Genomic DNA, 17,268 nt, shown 5'->3' with positions numbered 1-17,268 from the left:
TCTCTGACAGAAATACTGAGCTACTGTAGCAACATGAACAAGCAATAGCCTAAATGAAAATGTCACTTTCAACTCCACTCTACTCCACAATTCACTTAAAGGCCAGCAAGAAAAACGTAAGGAAAACGTTGAGTTGACTGTGCAATGTAGTGTATGATTCGACACAATTTTATAATAAGTGGAGCAGCTAGGCAAAGCAAAAGCATGCGTGTGTGTGTGCACCAGTGGAGACTGATGAAGGGAGGACGGCTCATAACAATGGCTGGAACGGAGAGAATGGAATGGCATCAAACACATGGAAACCATGTGTCTGATGTTGTTGATACCTTTCCCCTGATTCCGCTCCAGTCATAACCATGTGCCCGTCCTCCCCAATTAAGGTGCCACCAACCTCCTGTGGTGAGCATGTCCGTGTATGTGTGTTTGTGTGTGTGCGTGTTTGTGTGTAACTTGCACTTTAGTATCATATATAGTCACAGAGTATGTGACAAAGCAAAAGGACATTGTGACCGCTGTGTGCCTCCAGTCCCTGAGGAGTATGATGTCTGTGTGCGTGCGTGTGTGTGTATTGTATATTCACATTGGTGAACTGTCTTTGGGCTTTCACAGGGCCTGTTTGTGTTGCAGTGAGGCAGAACTAACGGCTGAAGCACTGCGCCCTCACAACATTGTGTGTGTGTGTGTGTGTGTGTGTGTGTGTGTGTGTGTGTGTGTGTGTGTGTGTGTGTGTGCGTGCACGCATATGGATGTGCGTCTGTGTTTGCATCTACAATGGAGGCTATATCAGCTGTGGCGTCAAAGAATACTGCGAAGCACTTATCTACAAAACCACCCAGTCTTAAAGCACCCTATTCCCTACAAAGTGCACTGCTTTTGACCAGAGCTCACTACATAGGGTATGGGTGTCATTGGGTGCCATCCAACCTGGAATACCTGATGGTCAAATGCTGACCCTTCTATCTCACTATAGCCGTGACGATAACATCTCAAGCCAACATCTCACTGGCACTCAATGATCTGTACGAGGCTCTAAACAAGCAGGAAACTGCGCACCCAGAGGCTGCACTTATTGTAGTCAGGGATTTTAACTCGTCACTAAGGGCCCTCAATGCCCTCCCCCTGACCCCCCTTCGGCAAATCAGATCGTAACGCTATACTCCTACTTCCTGTATACAAGCAAAAGCTCAAGCAGGAAGGGCCTGTGACACGCTCTATAGAGAAATGGTCAGATAAAGTGGAGGTTACGCTACAAGACTGCTTTGTTGGCACGGACTGGAATATGTTCTGGGACTGTGACGAGTGATGGCTTTGACGAGTTTTTGACATCATAAGAAAGTGCATCGGTGACGTTGTCCCCTCAATGAAAGTTTACTGCTTTCCCAACCAAAAGCCCCGGATGAACAATGAGATACGCGCCAAGCTAAAGGACAGAGACACCGCACATAGGGCTATAGCAGCTAAGGCTTTTCATACACTACACTACACTACACTATACACTAAACTTCTAAAATCTTACATTACACATTGATTCCGTAGTTGATCTTGCCCTGAGTTTCTCGATTATCGTTGGAAAAAAATGCAGACACACAAACAGTGAGTTGCTTTATTAGTGTGCACATTATTATGTGCAGAAACATCCCAAAAGATACAAAGGAGCAGAATATGGATTTAATATGAAATTATCTTTTTGGTTTCTGTCATGGTAGCACACAGATGTAATATTGGTGGAGTTCGTTTTGCACGAGATTTGACTTAAGGACCAAAGGAATGATCTAGAATAAGCAAACTCTGCTCATCTGGGGCATTGGGCCATGTAAAACAATCTCACCCATTTAGAAGGCAGCCACATTCTCTCCACAGCTCCACTACTCTGTCTTTCATCACGTCGGTCCACACGATGCGTGTTGCTTTTTTCTTCGCCATCGTTGTTTTGGTCTCACATGCTGAGTGCTCATTGGCTATTGGCAGCAGTCCTTGCCCAATCACGTCGCAGCACTGCTCATACTACATTATCGGGACATCCAACAGGGGTCCGGAGAATGGAAAAGCCATCATTGGTGTGTCCTTGACCTGCTCAAACTATGCGAGTCCCAATGTACTGATCCTAGCCCAAGTTCATAGGATTTCACCCCGATCATGAAAACGTGTCTGGAATGGCAAAATCATGTAGTGTATCCCCAGCATAACCCTGAGGCTACAGTCGAGGATAAGAACGCTTAGAAGAAGTTCCACTACCTCCACAGGCCATCAAACATGCGAAAAGACAATACAGGAATAAAGTGGAATCCTACTACACCGTCTCCAACGCCCGACACACGTGACAAGAACTACAGTCTATTATGGATTATAAAAGAAGACCCAGTTTTAAACTACCCAACGATGACTCAGACGAATGTAATGCTTTTATGTGACTCCTTATCAGACGAATGTAATGCTTTTATACACGCTTCAACAAAAACAACACAGAGCTTTGCTAGAGGGCCCCCGCTGTTCCAGAGGATTGAGTGATCTCGGTCTGACATTAGTAAGACTTTAATCGGGTCAACAATCGTTATTGGGCCCCCGGGCCAGACGTTATTGCGCCCTCAGGGCATGAGCAGGCCAGTTCGATGGCATCTTCACAGACATTTTCTACTTCTACTTTATCTTAGTCTATAATCCCTACATGTTTCAAACTGACTACCATCATTCCTGTTCCCAAAAACTCTAAGGCAATGTGCCACAATGACTACTGCTCTGTAGCAGTCAAATCAGTAATCATGTCATCATGAAGTCCTTTGAAATGCTGATCATGGCACACATCAACTCCATCATCGCAGACATCCTGGACCCACTCCAATTAGCATACCACCCCAACAGATCCGCATATGACGCAATCTCAATTGCACTCCACACTGCTCCCACCCAGACAAGAGAGAATTCTGTTCATCGACTACAGCTCAGTGTTCAACACCATAGTGCCCTCCAAGCTCATCAACAAGCTTGGTACCCTGGAACTGAACACCCCCCTTTGCAACTGGTGAGGGTAGGAAAAAAGCTCCTCCGCCACACTGACCCTCAACATGGGGGCCCATAGGGGTGTGTGCTTAGTCCCCTCCTGTACTCCCTGTTTACCCACAACTGTGTGGCCACGCATGACTCCAACTCCATTATTAAGTTTGCTGACAACATGACTGTGGTACGCCTGATCACTGACAATGATGACACAGGTGGAGGACAGAGTCCTTTTAGTGTGGTGGGGCAGCAGTGGAGTAGGTCAAGAGCTTCAAATTCCTCTGTGTCCACATCACTGAGGACCTAACATGGTCCTCTCACACCAGCACAGTCGTGAAGATGGCACGACAATGCCTCTTCCCTCTCAGGAGGCTGAAGAGATTTGGTATGGGCCCTCAGGACCTTTTACAGGTGCACAATCAAAAGCATCCTCACTGCTTGTATCTCTGCCCACAAACACAAAGCCCTATAGAGAGTGTTGCGGAGGGCCCAGCGCATCACTGGGTGCGAACTCCCAGCTATCCAAGACATTCATGCCACCTGAGCCATGGACTGTTTTCTCTGCTCCCGTTCGGTAGGCAGTACCGGAGTATTGGGTCTCGGACCAACAGGCTCAGAGACAGCTTCTCTCCCCAGGCAATAAGACTGTTGAATTAGCTACCCTTCTCCCACAGATTATCCACACTGACTAAATGCACTGACTCTATGCTCATCCATAGCTCTCTACAATTCAGGCACACACTCCTACACGGACACTCTTCTCATTCACGCATACACACATACCCACATACACACACTCTCATGCACCCCTGCTCAAACACTCACTACTGAGGCCACACACATGCTGCCATAGTGATTATAGTCACTACTATTACCATTCGCTGCTGCTACGTTGATTATTATGATTATCATTATCGTTGGTAGTTATCCTGCTACTAGTCACTTTACCCTTGTTTACATACCTACATGTACATATTGTACCTACCTCAATTATTCCAGTACCCCTGCACATTGGATTTATGGTATTGGCACTGACCTGTATATAACTGCATTATTGTGTTTCTCTTCTTTTTTTCCCCTCTTGTATTTTATGTGTTTTTCTTCTTATCTATAGGGAAATTCCACGTTAAAGCAATTATGCTGAGACTGTTTTTCACTTTAAAATGTATGCCGAACATATCAACCACCAACAATAAACGGCCATTAATAATTCAAATTTCCCGTTGCTGCAGGATTATTTTCCTGCTGTAGCAAACTCGCTCAAATTAAGATCCTGTACAACTCTATGCACAATGACTACTTTGAACAATTTACACAGTAAAAAAAAAACTATTTTAGAAACTGTGCAGACGCAAACACTGTATCTGCACAGATCGTCCTGTAAATGTGAAATTGTTAAAAGGTGTCCTTGTGCATAGAGTTCTATGGTTTATTAAATCATTGGTTTTAGACTCAGCGTATTTCTGTTACCATAGACTCATATTAGTACCTTTCATTCTGCATTGTTGGGAAAGAGCTTGTAAGTTAAACATTCACTGTACTGTGGTATCTTGTGTATGTGACAATACAACTTTGAAACTTGAAACATTTGTGCACAATACACACATTTTTCTCACAGCATGTTTCTAATTGTGAGGATAAAGGGTATCTGAACGAACCTCTGAAGTGTAATGAAAGAAACATGTCTATAGCAGTACCAGGACTGCACTTAATAAGCCAAAGGAGCACAGAGTATCAGAGCGGACAGGTCATAGAGATTGAACACTGATTAACACTCCCCTTTAAGCTCTGCTAGTCTTCCAAGAGCCATTCATCTACTGACAGAAAGGGGAATGGAGGGAGAGAGCGAGAGAGCGAGAGAGAGTGAGAGAGTGAGAGAGACAGAGAGAAAGAGAGAAAGAAAAAATAGAGTGAGAGGATAAGGTTGAACGTCAACAGCTAAATCACCAAGCAAACAGCGGATAGAGAAAACACAAAGACAGTGTGTGTAAACATCGATAACTGTGAGGCGGATGTGTGAAAGAGTGGAACAAGGCATAAGTGTGTGTGTGTGTGTGTGTGTGTGTGGAAATACAACTAGACACACATACACTAGAAAACCCTGGTATGAGAGGCCTTCCACTAGTATTATGTTGCATCTCTGCCCTGCCCTCCTCTCCTGACCAACAGATGGCATCGGATGCCCCCCACCCCCCACACACACACACACACACAGTGACATCGACAGAGTCTTAACTGTAAGGCATAACAACAAACAAACACACACTGAGACACAGCCACAAAAGTTAGAACCTCACTGCATTTATAAATGGCAAGAAAATCCAGAAGATTGAATTAAATCTACTCCCCCTCTCCTCCTACAAAACCTCAACAATCTCAACCACGTCAGCCAGCCAGGACTCTTTAAACATGAATCCAAATGGCCGAAGGCTATATTTTGATAAAACATTTCAATTTGCCACAGCTTACTGAAAGCATTGCTGATCTGATCACTAACCCTGGGCTTAACAAATGACAGACAGAGTTCAAGCAAACTTTCACACACCCCCACATACACGCACACACACACATACACAGACACACACACACAGACACACATAAGGATACACAGTAAAAGGACATTACACACACAGATACATATATGTTCAAGGTCGCAGACACACAGGCGAAAGATGAAAGGAAGGAAGCGGAGAATAGTGAGAGGAAAGGATCCATTTAACAACAAACGTTCCCACAAATGTAGAGAACTTTCCCTTAAGAATCTCATTAGGTCAAGCGAGATCCATACAGAAAGGGTTTGTTGAGATCGGTGTGGAAGAACTTGACTGACTGCACCGACTGCATTCCAACTAATTGCCCAACATCAGTGCCAGACCTCACTAATGATCTTGTAGCTGAATGGAAGCAATTCCCCTCAGCAAATGTCCAACATCTAGTGGAAAGCCTTTCCTGAAGAGTGGAGGCTGTTATAGCAGCAAAACGGGAACCAACTCCATGTTAATGCCCATGATTTTGGCATGAGATGTTCGACGAGCCATGTGGTGTATTTGTTTGTCCAACGGTTCGGTCTGGACAGTCGGTTTTGTGGAGAAGACCTCTTCGAAATGAGGACGTCCGCGACAGTTAGCTCAGACTACTGCTATAAAAGCTTGTGGATGTCGAAGAGCCAAACAACCGACATTGTTGTTTGTAGAGTCTCTTTCAATATTGGTGACATATTCGTTTATAGCTCACACGGTTTAGGTTTTACCAACTATTTTGTGACTACGTTCTTGTCCGGATCCTCTCATGTGTAGAAAAAGCTGTTTTCACAAGCCCCACATTAGGGAATTGGCTCAAACCTTATATCGGCGGAAAGAGGGGATTGAGCTGCAGCCACGACATGAAACAGTAAGTCTCTAGAAAAAACACACAGAGAGCTATTTAATATTCAAAATTACTTCACTGTGCGATTGACGCATGTATGTGTCAATCGGCTCTAAGTGAAATAGAATGTGCTTAACATGTTCTCAGAACTTAAGATATTAATGTTCTTCACATGTTTCAAATCAAATCAAGTTATATTTGTCAGATGCTTCGTAAACAACAGGTATAGACTAACAGTGAAATGCTTACTTATGGGCCCTTCCCAACAGTACAGAGAGAAAAAAAGAGAAATAATAGAAATCATATTTAACAAGAAGAATTTAATACACAATGAGTGACAATAACTTGCCTATATACACAAGCTACCAGTACCGAGTCGATGTGGAGGAGTACAAGGACATTGAGGTAGATAAAGTGCCTTCGGAAAGTATTAAGACCCGTTGACCTTTTCTACATTTTGTTACGTTACAGCCTTATTCTAAAATGTATTAAATACATGTTTTTCCTCAGCAATCTACACACAATACCCCATAATGCTAAAGTGAAAAAGTTTTTATAATTTTTTATTTTTGGCAAATATATTAAAATAAAAAACAGAAATACCTTATTTACATAAGTATTCAGACCCTTTGCTATGAGACTCGAAATTGAGCTCAGGTGCATCCTATTTCCATTGATCAACCTTGAGGTGTTTCTACAACTTGATTTGAGTCCACCTGTGATAATTGTTGTTGCAGAGATTGTTGCCCTCTTGGACGGTTCTTACATCTCCACAGAGCAACTCTGGAGCGCTGTCAGAGTGACCATCAGGTTCTTGGTCACCTCCCTGACCAAGGCCCTTCTCCCCTGATTGCTTGGTTTGGAGATTCCAAACTTCTTACGTTTAAGAATGATGAAGGTCACTGTGTTCTTGGGGACCTTCAATGCTGCGAAAATGTTTTGGTACCCTTCCCCATATCTGCGCCTCGACAAAATCCTGTCTCGGAGCTCTATGGACAATTCCTTCGACCTCATGGGTTGGTTTTTGCTCTGACATGAACTGTCAACTGTGGGACCTTATAGAGACAGGTGTGTGCCTTTCCAAATCATGCCCAATCAAATTGTAAAAACATCTCAAGGATGATCAATGGAATAAGGTTGCACCTGAACTCAATTTCGAATCTCATAGCAGTGGGTCTGAATACTTATGTAAATAATATATATTTTTATATATATACATTTGCAAAAATGTCTAAAAACCTGTTTTCACTTCGTCATTATAAGGCATTGTGTGTAGATTTATGAGGAACGTTTAAAATGTCATCAGTTTTAGAAAAAGGCTGTAATGTAACAAACTGTGGAAAAAGTCAAGGGGTCTGAATCCTTTCCAAATGCACTGTATGCTAATATGGCAAAAATTTGCTAACTATGGCAAAAATTTGCTAGCTAACCAACAACTTTAACAATGTATTTGAGAGTCAACAAGTGCTCACTGTGCTAATTAATTTTTATTTTCAATAAACATTGGAGACAAAAATATAGTTTTCATGTTTCTAAGCCAACCCTGTCTGTTTTGCCCCATAGTTGCACATGTATCTGTTTTGTTGCTAAACAACCAAATGTTATTATACCAGATAGAGTATATTAATGTCATTATTAATGTCACCTGAGTGTACAAGACATTAGGAACACCTTCCTAATATTGAGCTGCGCAACCTTTTGCCCTCAGAACAGACTGAATTTGTAGGGGCATGCTCTACAAGGTGTCGAAAGTGTTCCACAAGGATGCTGGCCCATGTTGGCTCCAATGCTTCCCACAGTTGTGTCAAGTTGGCTTGATGTCCATTGGGTGGTGTACCATTCTTGATTCATGCTGGAAAACCCAGCAGCGTTGCAGTTCTTGACACACTCAAACCGGTGTGCTTGGCACCTACTGCTATAACCCGTTCAAAGGCACTTAAATATTTTGTTTTGCTCATTCACCCTCTGAATGACACACACACAATCTATGTCTCAATTGTCTCAAGGCTTTAAAAAATCCTTCTTTAACCTGTCTCCTCCCCTTCATCTACACTAAGTGACATCAATAAAGGATCATAGCTTTCAAATGGATTCACCTGGTCAGTCTACATCATGGAAAGAGGAGGTGTACCTAATGTTTTATACACTCAGTGCAAAGAATGTGAGAGTAGGGTGATTCCCTAGGCACTTATGTAGATGAAACAACTTGAAAGGTAAGCCACAAGTTGAATGCACTTTAAAGTAAATCTCAGCTCTGTTAAAAGTACACTCAAGAAAAACTATTTCATTGATCACAGTGATTCAGGAGTATGATTTAAACAGGTTAACTTGCCACACCAACATTAGACAACTACTCAAAAAAACGTACATTTCTGAAATAAACCAATCAAATCAACGATGAGACTAGTCAGATTAACCAATAGCTGACACGGACATGGTGGCATAGCGGAGTACCGTGAACCAAGAGGTTGTGAGTTGAAGTCCCAGGTCGACAGCATGTTGAATAATAATTACTGTATGAATGAGCATGTGCAATGTAATCATCTACAGGAAAGTGTGTCAAATATGTACTGTGAGTTGTGAAAACACTGTATGTTAAAAGCACTGTGTGAGTATCCCTAACCTTGCCAAGAGACAAATAGCTATGAATGGATCAGTAGCTGACCAATCAGGGCCTTGATTGTTCCCATGAAATGTGTCATGAACATTAATATCTTATATTCTGAGAACATGGCAAGCATGTTCTGTGTATGTTTGGTGGGATGTTGATATTCTCCTAACCCACAGAGAATTGGACACACTAATCTTCTTGCAACATTCCCATGAAACATGTCTACAACATTCATGTTAAGTTCTGAGAACATGTTTACCACGTTCTGGGTAAGTTTTATTTTACATGAAGGGAATGGTCTCATGGAAATAGTCCTTGCACGTCACTGGAACACTCCTATGAAAATGTTAGGTAATGACCTTATAAGACTCTTAAGGGAACGTTCTCTAAAGTTGTGGGAATGTTTGTTGTTAGCTGGGCACACACACACCCTAGTTAGACAGGTGAAACAGTTTGACCCACATTAAGCATTCAATGAAGGACAAGGAACACGAGTCCTGACTTCCAGAGAACAGGTGGTGAGGAAAGAGGAAGGCAGCCAAACACCACCACGCGAAGAGACGTGAGCTGAGTCCTTCACTCTTTGTGAACAGGTGATGAGCCGTGAGATAACATTACTGGAGACTGAATATACACTCTCAGGAAAAAAGGTGCTATCTAGAACCTAAAAGGGTTCTTCCACTGTCCCCATAGGACAGGGATCATCAACTAGATTCAAACGCGGGCTTATTTTTTTATTGAGTGGATGGTTTGGGGGCTGGAACATAATTACAAATCATTTGTGCATTGGAAATTGACAGCAAGAAGCACAAACAGATATAATATTAGAATAAAACATAATTGCTAACCTTGCTTTGCATTTGTTTATGATCAAGTCTCTATATTATTCGTGGAAATACTTGGGAACAGATTTCCCAAATTTAAAACACTTGAAGCTGATTTCCTGGCATTTTTTTACAGTTCTTTTTACAACAATGAAAATTTGAATAAAAAAATAAGAATAATTTTGCTCAGAAAACTTAGGGGGGTCAAATAAAACCACCTGCAAGGCCAAATTCGGCTGGCCAGTTGGGGAACCCTGCCATAGGAGAACCCTTTGAAGAACCCTTTGTTCGGTTCCAAGTAGAACTGTTTTGGGTTCCAAGTAGACCATGTAGAGGGTTCTACATGGAACCCAAAAGGGTTCTATCTGGAACCAAAATGGGATTTTACCTGGAATCAAAAAGGGTTCTCCTATGGGGACAGCCAAATAAACTTTTTTTCTAAGAGTGTAGGCTGATAGAGAGTTTCAGGTCAGCCATCCAGCCATCAATTTATCCAGCCACCACCATAGACTGATGGAATATATAAATATATAATGATCTTATAATGCCCAATGATTAGAACAACCAGCCAAGAAAACCTCTGAATGAAAAAGAGAAAGACAACAAAAAAAGACAAATGGAGTGATCGATTCTCTAGTCACATCTGAGAAAATGTAGCCAAGAATGTAAATGAAAGTATATCGAATGGAATAACAGGGAGATGAGAGAGTGTTTAGTCTGTTCTTCCATCTCTATTTTTATTGTGACCTAGTTATCCAACACAATAACAAAATAGCTAGAGGGCTAACTCCTGGTTACACATAGAGCAGGGACGGGCAACTTTGATGGGGTTGGGGGCCACAAAAAAAACTGAACTCATCAAGAGAGGCTGCAGTGGCTGCAGGGGCTGCGTACCCACATATATACCCACACATGCAGTCAGAATTGGCCCTAACCTTCTGAGGGTCCATGCGAAAATTTGCATTTCCATACATTTTGTGATAGGGTGCAATATAAAATGTTGCCCATTTTTAAGCAAATTTCCAGCAACGTTGTCCTGACTAATGCCATGTTAATATGATATCTGAGTGAGGGTGACTAACAAAATCAATGGGGCCCCAGTCCATAATTCTACCATGATTACTACAAGTTTAGATAGCTGGCTAGACTAACTTACCAATGTAAACATTTTTTAGCTGAAATGTGCTAATTGAGTCAGTGACTGACATAAGAAGAAAACACTGCACCTAGTCTATTCTACAACTCTACAACAGCAAGTTGAGACCCCAACGGAGATCGTAAAAAATATTATTATCATATTGTGTGTGTGTGTGTGTGTGTGTGTGTGTGTGTGTGTGTGTGTGTGTGTGTGTGTGTGTGTGTGTGTGTGTGTGTGTGTGTGTGTGTGTGTGTGTGTGTGTGTGTGTGTGTGTGTGTAATTGACCTTCCTGGGTCTGATAGCTTCTTCTCCCCTAGCACGTCAGACAGACTGTCAGTTCCCATCTTTGTGCCAACCAGGCTAATTATATAATCCTCCACACCCTAAGAATGTGATTGTGTGTACGTGAGTGTGTGTGTGTGTGTGTGTGTTGAAGTCACCTTCTGTGGGCTAATTGTAAAATCCTGAACGCAGAGGACAACCTCAGCATGCTCACTATGGTTACCAATGTTTTTCAAGGTCAAAAGCATAAACGCCCCCCCGCCCCAACACACACACACACATACCCTTTCAACACCCCTTTCTTCCAAACCTTTCCTCTTTTCATCCCCCACCTCCCCTTCCTCCTTTCCCCCTCTTACTTCACTCCCTCTATCCCTCCCTATCTAGGCAACCTTCAGACACTCTCCTCCCTTCAAATTCCCAGCCCTTCATGGTTCTGACCATTTTCCTCTATGAGGTTTTTACAGATTCCAGGGACAGAGGAGACCACCACAATGGACAAGAGGATTTCACTCTGCTAACACTCTCTTTCTTTTCATTTCTCTCGCTCTCTTTATCTCCTATCGCATCCCCTTCTCTATTTCTCATCTCTCCTCTTCCAAAGCCTAACTCCCTGTGATGGTTTATGTGTGAGGTCCCTGCAGGTTGGCTAAAACCCCTCTCTCTCCTCCCCTCCCCTCTCTTTTTTCCCTCCCTCTCTCCCCATGGTTAGCAAAAACCATCACACCTTTCTCTCTACACTCCTCTCCCCTCTCTTTCACTATCCCCCTCTCTCCCCAGGTTTGGGTAAATTGTCATCTCCCTGCTGTGCCCTGAAACCAGAGAGACATCATTATTCCCTGCCCATCAATGAAGAGGCTAAGCATTTCACATCCTTTTGCGTTGCCCTGCCCCATTTAAATTCCTCATCCCACCTTCTACTCTGTTAATTTTCTATTTTCCTCCCTCCTCCCTTTTTAGTCTTTTCCTCATTCCTTTTATCTCTTTATGTTATCACCTATATACTGTACATCCATTTCCACCTAATTCTCACTACATCGTTATCTAATATCTCTCTTTCCACCTTTTCACTCCATAATGTTCTATCTTCCTCCCTATGTCTCTGTCTCTCTGAACCATTCCTCTAGCAGTGGGAAGCTTAGCAACAGCAGCAGGCAGCCTTCATGCTAACTCCACTAAAGGGATTATAGGGGTGTGTGTGTGTTTATGTGTGTATTTTGCACATGTATCAGAGAGAGAGAGAGAGAGAGAGAGAGAGGGGGGAGGAATAGAGATGGAGACGGAGAAAGCTGTAGAGTAAAAATTGTGTGCTATACAGTGCATTCAGAAAGTATTCAGACCCCTTGACTTTTTCTACATTTTGTCACGTAACAAGCCTTATTCTAAAATTGATTAATTACAAAAAGATCCTCATCAAACGACACACAATACCCCATAATGAAAATTAAAAACAGGTGTTTAGAAGAAAAAAAAATGCAAAAGCTGAAATATAACACTTACATAAGTATACAGACCCTTCACTCAGTACTTTGTTGAAGCACGTTAGGCAGCGATTACAGCCTCGAGTCTTCTTGGATATGACACTACAAGCTCAGCACACCTGTATTTGGGGAGTTTCTCCCATTCTTTTCTGCAGATCCTCTCAAGCTCTGTCAGGTTCGATGGGGAGCTCTGTCAGGTTCACAGCTATTTTTAGGTCTCTCCAGAGATGTTTGATTGGGTTCAAGTCCGGGCTCTGGCTGGGCCACTCAAGGACACTCAGAGACTTGCCCCGAAGCCTCTCCAATGTTGTCTTGGCTGTGTGCTTAGGCTCATTGTCTTGTTGAAAAGTGAACCTTAACCACAGTCTGAGGTCCTGGGCGCTCTGGAGCAGGTTTTCATCAAGGATCTCTCTGTACTTTACTACATTCATCTTTGCCTTGATCCTGACTAGTCCCTGCCGTTAAAAAACATCCCGACAGCATGATGCTGCCACCACCATGGTTCACCGAGGGATGGTGCCAGGTTTCCTCCAGACCTGACACTTTGCATTCAGGACAAAGAGTTCAATCTTGGTATCATCAGACCAGAGAATGTTATTTCTCATGGTCTGAGAGTCCTTTAGGTGCCTTTTGGCAAACTCCAAGCAGGCTGTCATGTGCCTTTTACTAAGGAGTGGCTTCCATCTGGCCACTCTACCATAAAGGCCTGATCGGTGGAGTGCTGCAGAAATGGTCGTCCTTCTGGAAGATTCTCCCATCTCCATAGAGGAACTTTGAAGCTCTGTCAGAGTGACCATCAGGTTCTTGGTCACCTCCCTGACCAAATAATAATTTAATAATTTAATCAATTACACAATAAGGCTGTAACGTAACAAAATGTGGAAAAAGTCAAGGGGTCTGAATACTTTCCGAATGCATTGTGACTCATTTCAGGACACTAGCCATACTTCACTTGTCACTCCTTCACAGGAGAGGCATTTGAAGAAGAACTGCAAAAGTGTTGCTAAGGCTCTCCACTTTCTTGAGTACCGAGTTTTGAAATCAGTGGAGTGCCCGGTGGAACCAGAGTATGATAGCTAAGAAGCTGGAGAAAATTCAGGTGTGATTGCAAATGCGGAGGGAGTTGAAAAGAAAGCACAGAAGGCTATTGTATAAAATGCCTGTCTCCGGTTTGCATCTTCAAACTAAGGGCAACTATGACATCCATGACAGAGGGAGAAGCGTTCATCCATGTATACAGGTAATAGTCTAGCTAGCTACATTTTCAGATATTATAAGTTTCTAATTTGATCAGAAAGTCATTTTCATTGCAGGTTAAAGTGTACTGTTAGCTAGCTAACATTTGCTGGATGGTTCGCTAGCTAATATTACAATCTGTGTAGAAATATTATTTGTATCTCAGAGCCATTTGCATTTCTGGTAATAGCCTAATGTTAGCTAGCTAGCTAACATTGAACCTAGTTGGTTAGCTACCTGTAGATTCATGAAGGTTAGTAACATTATGATTTGGGATTATGGTTAATTTTTTAGTTAGCTAGCTAGCTAGCTAGATGTCTAAGCAAAAGACTCCACTATGCAAGTAACCATTTCACTGTACCGTTTACACCGTCTGTATCCTGTGCATGTGGCAAAGAATCTTTGATTTAATGTGATATAGTGTGTGTTTACCAGAGACGGTAATGTGAAAAACAACATGACCTGCACCAAAGTCAAATTAGGATACAACTTTAGTTCAAATTCTAAAATTCTCCGGTAGAACGCCCTGATTTTAGTTTTTCACACTCAAAACCGTAAGCTATTTTCTGTAATTAGCTCGCCATTAACTTGTAATAATGATCTTGTTGTGAGTTTATTTTCCTGTAATAATGAAGACAAATGATCTAAGGTTAAGACTTTGTCAGCTATATGATATGGTCGTTATTTGAACTGGTTTAATGTGGCTTAACGTTAAGCTAGCTAGCTAACAAGATGGAAACTAACCAGAACATTGTTTAGAAAGTTGCTTATACTTGCCTGATTTGCCAGATTGACATATACTAAATGTACTGGTGTAAAAAATCAGCAGTTATGCTTTTTGGGATGACCAGGCTGCTGATGTCATGCAGCCTGTTGTTTTTGTGTATATACTTTTTCATTACGACAACAACAAGTTCATGACATCACTGCGACAACTGTATAGGGAAGGCCGTCATTGTAAATAAGAATTTGTTTACAATGATGGCCTACCCTATACAGGTTAAATAAATACAAAATAAATAGCTACAGACATGTCGATAGAAGTAGTATAAACCAGCCTTTAGTCTTGAAATCTTTGTTTAGTACACTACCGTACTCACTGTTAGCACATGGCCTCACATGAATCCTTAAAGAGATGGGTGGGGCTAAGGCTTAAGAGGGTGTGAACGATGCTGAATGGGTGTAGACAAAGAAGAGCTCTTCACAATGTGTACCAAAAGATGATCATGATCACTTATGCCAGGTTACGACAGCTGACATAACACGGTCAGTATAGAGGTTGTTAGCAGCCACCGAGCCAGCCATAGTTAGTGTTGCCTCTGCCCCAAAACACAGTAAGCCGATATTGTTGTTTGACCACAAAATACAAAAATACATGTAATCACCGTGGTGATTACTAGATTATTATCATGTTATTACCAGGGCTGGACAGAATCTGCAGGAAAGGAATATAATTACTGGTGGCTTTGTAATGATATAAATATAAAAATGCTTGCAATTCAAGCCTCACTACTAAAGCCTACTATATATTCATTATAACGTGCTGACCCAATGGAGCAAACATCATTACAGCTTGACCACATTTCCATTAAAGGGCTAATACAGTGCAATAAGACAGAGAATGCAAATACAGCCAAACAGAGACAATGCTATAGCAACCCAAAGTTTACCCTACAAACACTATTTTATAGTGTACCCATGGGTATACTTCATTTTCAAACAGTGCTACATAAAATTTGACAGCGTTACGCTACAGGATTTATGTGTTTACATAATCAAGACAGCTTATGAAATCTGTTATGAAATGCTGCTGCTGGAATAACAGAATTTATGACAGAGGGTTGAGCTACAAACCCAACTATACTAATTCCATATACAGTCGGCTATCAATCACTTATCTGCCTGGATACAATACAGCTACCAAACCAATCCACTGCAGACAATCATCCAATATTATTGGATGATTGTCAAGGTAAGCTCCAGGTAAACACTCGCTCACATTCATCCACAGGTAAACAAGCACACTCCTTTCTCCCTCTTTGATCTGATCTCACTCTCTTAACCCTGGAGATATGTGAGTGAGGAGACAGGGTCAGGGTTGGAAGAGTTGACACACCGTCAGGAATTTATTCTCAGTGTGCGTATACATCTGTGTGTATGAGTGCGTATGTGCAAGTATGTGATTGCATCTGTGTGTGTGTGTGTGTGTGTATTATGAGTGTGTGTGTGTGTGTGTTTGGCTTAGTAGATGTTAACTCACCCAGGACTGAAGCGTAGACTTTGTTCCCTCGTCATTGTTGTGTGTGTGTGTGTCCGTGTGTGTGTGTTTCCCGGTACTGTGTCCCTATCTCCTCTCTGTCCATAAGTTTGATCAGCTCTTCATGTGCCAGTCTTCCTCTCCTCCAATCCTCAGGTCTTCAGATCCCTCCTCTCTCTCTTCGTCAGCCTCCCTCTCTCCCTCAGCCCCTGGCATCAGCAGCTGTGCCAAACACGCCACTCATCCCTCTTTTCTTTGCTCTCTCCTTCTGTCTCTCTTCCCGGTTTGTGTATTTTGCAAACAAACAGACAAACACCTTTTTCTCAGCTCCTTGTTATTCAAAAATAAGTCCCAGAGAACCAGGTGGAGGGGGGTCTGTGAGATCTACTCCCCAGAGAAGGTGCTCCTCAGTGTGGGTGTGTGCTCACCGTCTCCCCTGGCATGGGTCTGGTTCTCTATGTGTGTGTTTGTGTGTGTATGAGAGAGGGAGCATGTTGGCTCTGTTGCTGTAGCTGTTGCCTCTGCCTCTTTCACAGCGTGTGTCTCTATCAGTGTGAGCGTCTCTCTCTCTTTCTCTGACTCTCTCTCTCCCTCTCTGTCTGCTGCTCAGGCTGTTTGGATTCACAATTGGCTCTGTCACCAGGCTCAGGGCTTAGGGATCCTCTAGCAAGAGCTGGACTTGAACAAAAACGTAGAGGGAGAGAATAGAGGAATTCAACTGGTCTGTATTTGGCACATTGTAAAACACACATGTCATAAATGTCAACCAATCACATGTTTGAGAGAGGGAGCGGGAGAGAGAGACAGAAAGACAGAGGAAAAAAAGAGAGAGAAGCGAGATAGAGAAAAAATGGAGTGGGAAACAGAAAGGCAAATTGGCAGACAGAAAGAGAGAGGAGGATTTACAGTATATCGTTATTTGTCGATTGGAAATTATGTTGGGAATACTGTGTAGCCAGGGACTGGGGATTATTGGGAATGATTGTGTCCAATAATGATGAGCAAACACGTTGAACAGTGAAACAGATTTTTTATTTGTTACTATGAACAACTCCCCTCATTGTCAATGGAGCGTGGAC

The 17,268-nt window shown here is 42.4% G+C and overlaps 1 protein-coding gene across 1 annotated transcript in view; it reads right to left on the bottom strand.

Annotated features, from left to right (window-relative positions):
- LOC112226598 (leucine-rich repeat and immunoglobulin-like domain-containing nogo receptor-interacting protein 3) overlaps nt 1–16,780 on the bottom strand; it is a 56,845-nt gene extending 40,065 nt beyond the window's left edge. Inside the window, exon 1 of the mRNA XM_024391029.2 lies at nt 16,193–16,780. The gene's annotated coding sequence lies outside the window, so the exon portion shown is untranslated. The remainder of the gene's footprint in view (nt 1–16,192) is intronic.
- Nucleotides 16,781–17,268: the final 488 nt, after the last annotated feature.

Source organism: Oncorhynchus tshawytscha, linkage group LG28 (genome assembly GCF_018296145.1).
Source record: "Oncorhynchus tshawytscha isolate Ot180627B linkage group LG28, Otsh_v2.0, whole genome shotgun sequence".
Classification (NCBI taxonomy): domain Eukaryota; kingdom Metazoa; phylum Chordata; class Actinopteri; order Salmoniformes; family Salmonidae; genus Oncorhynchus; species Oncorhynchus tshawytscha.
The sequence above is the reverse complement of the archived record's forward strand: the minus strand, read 5'-3'. Positions and strand labels throughout refer to the sequence as shown.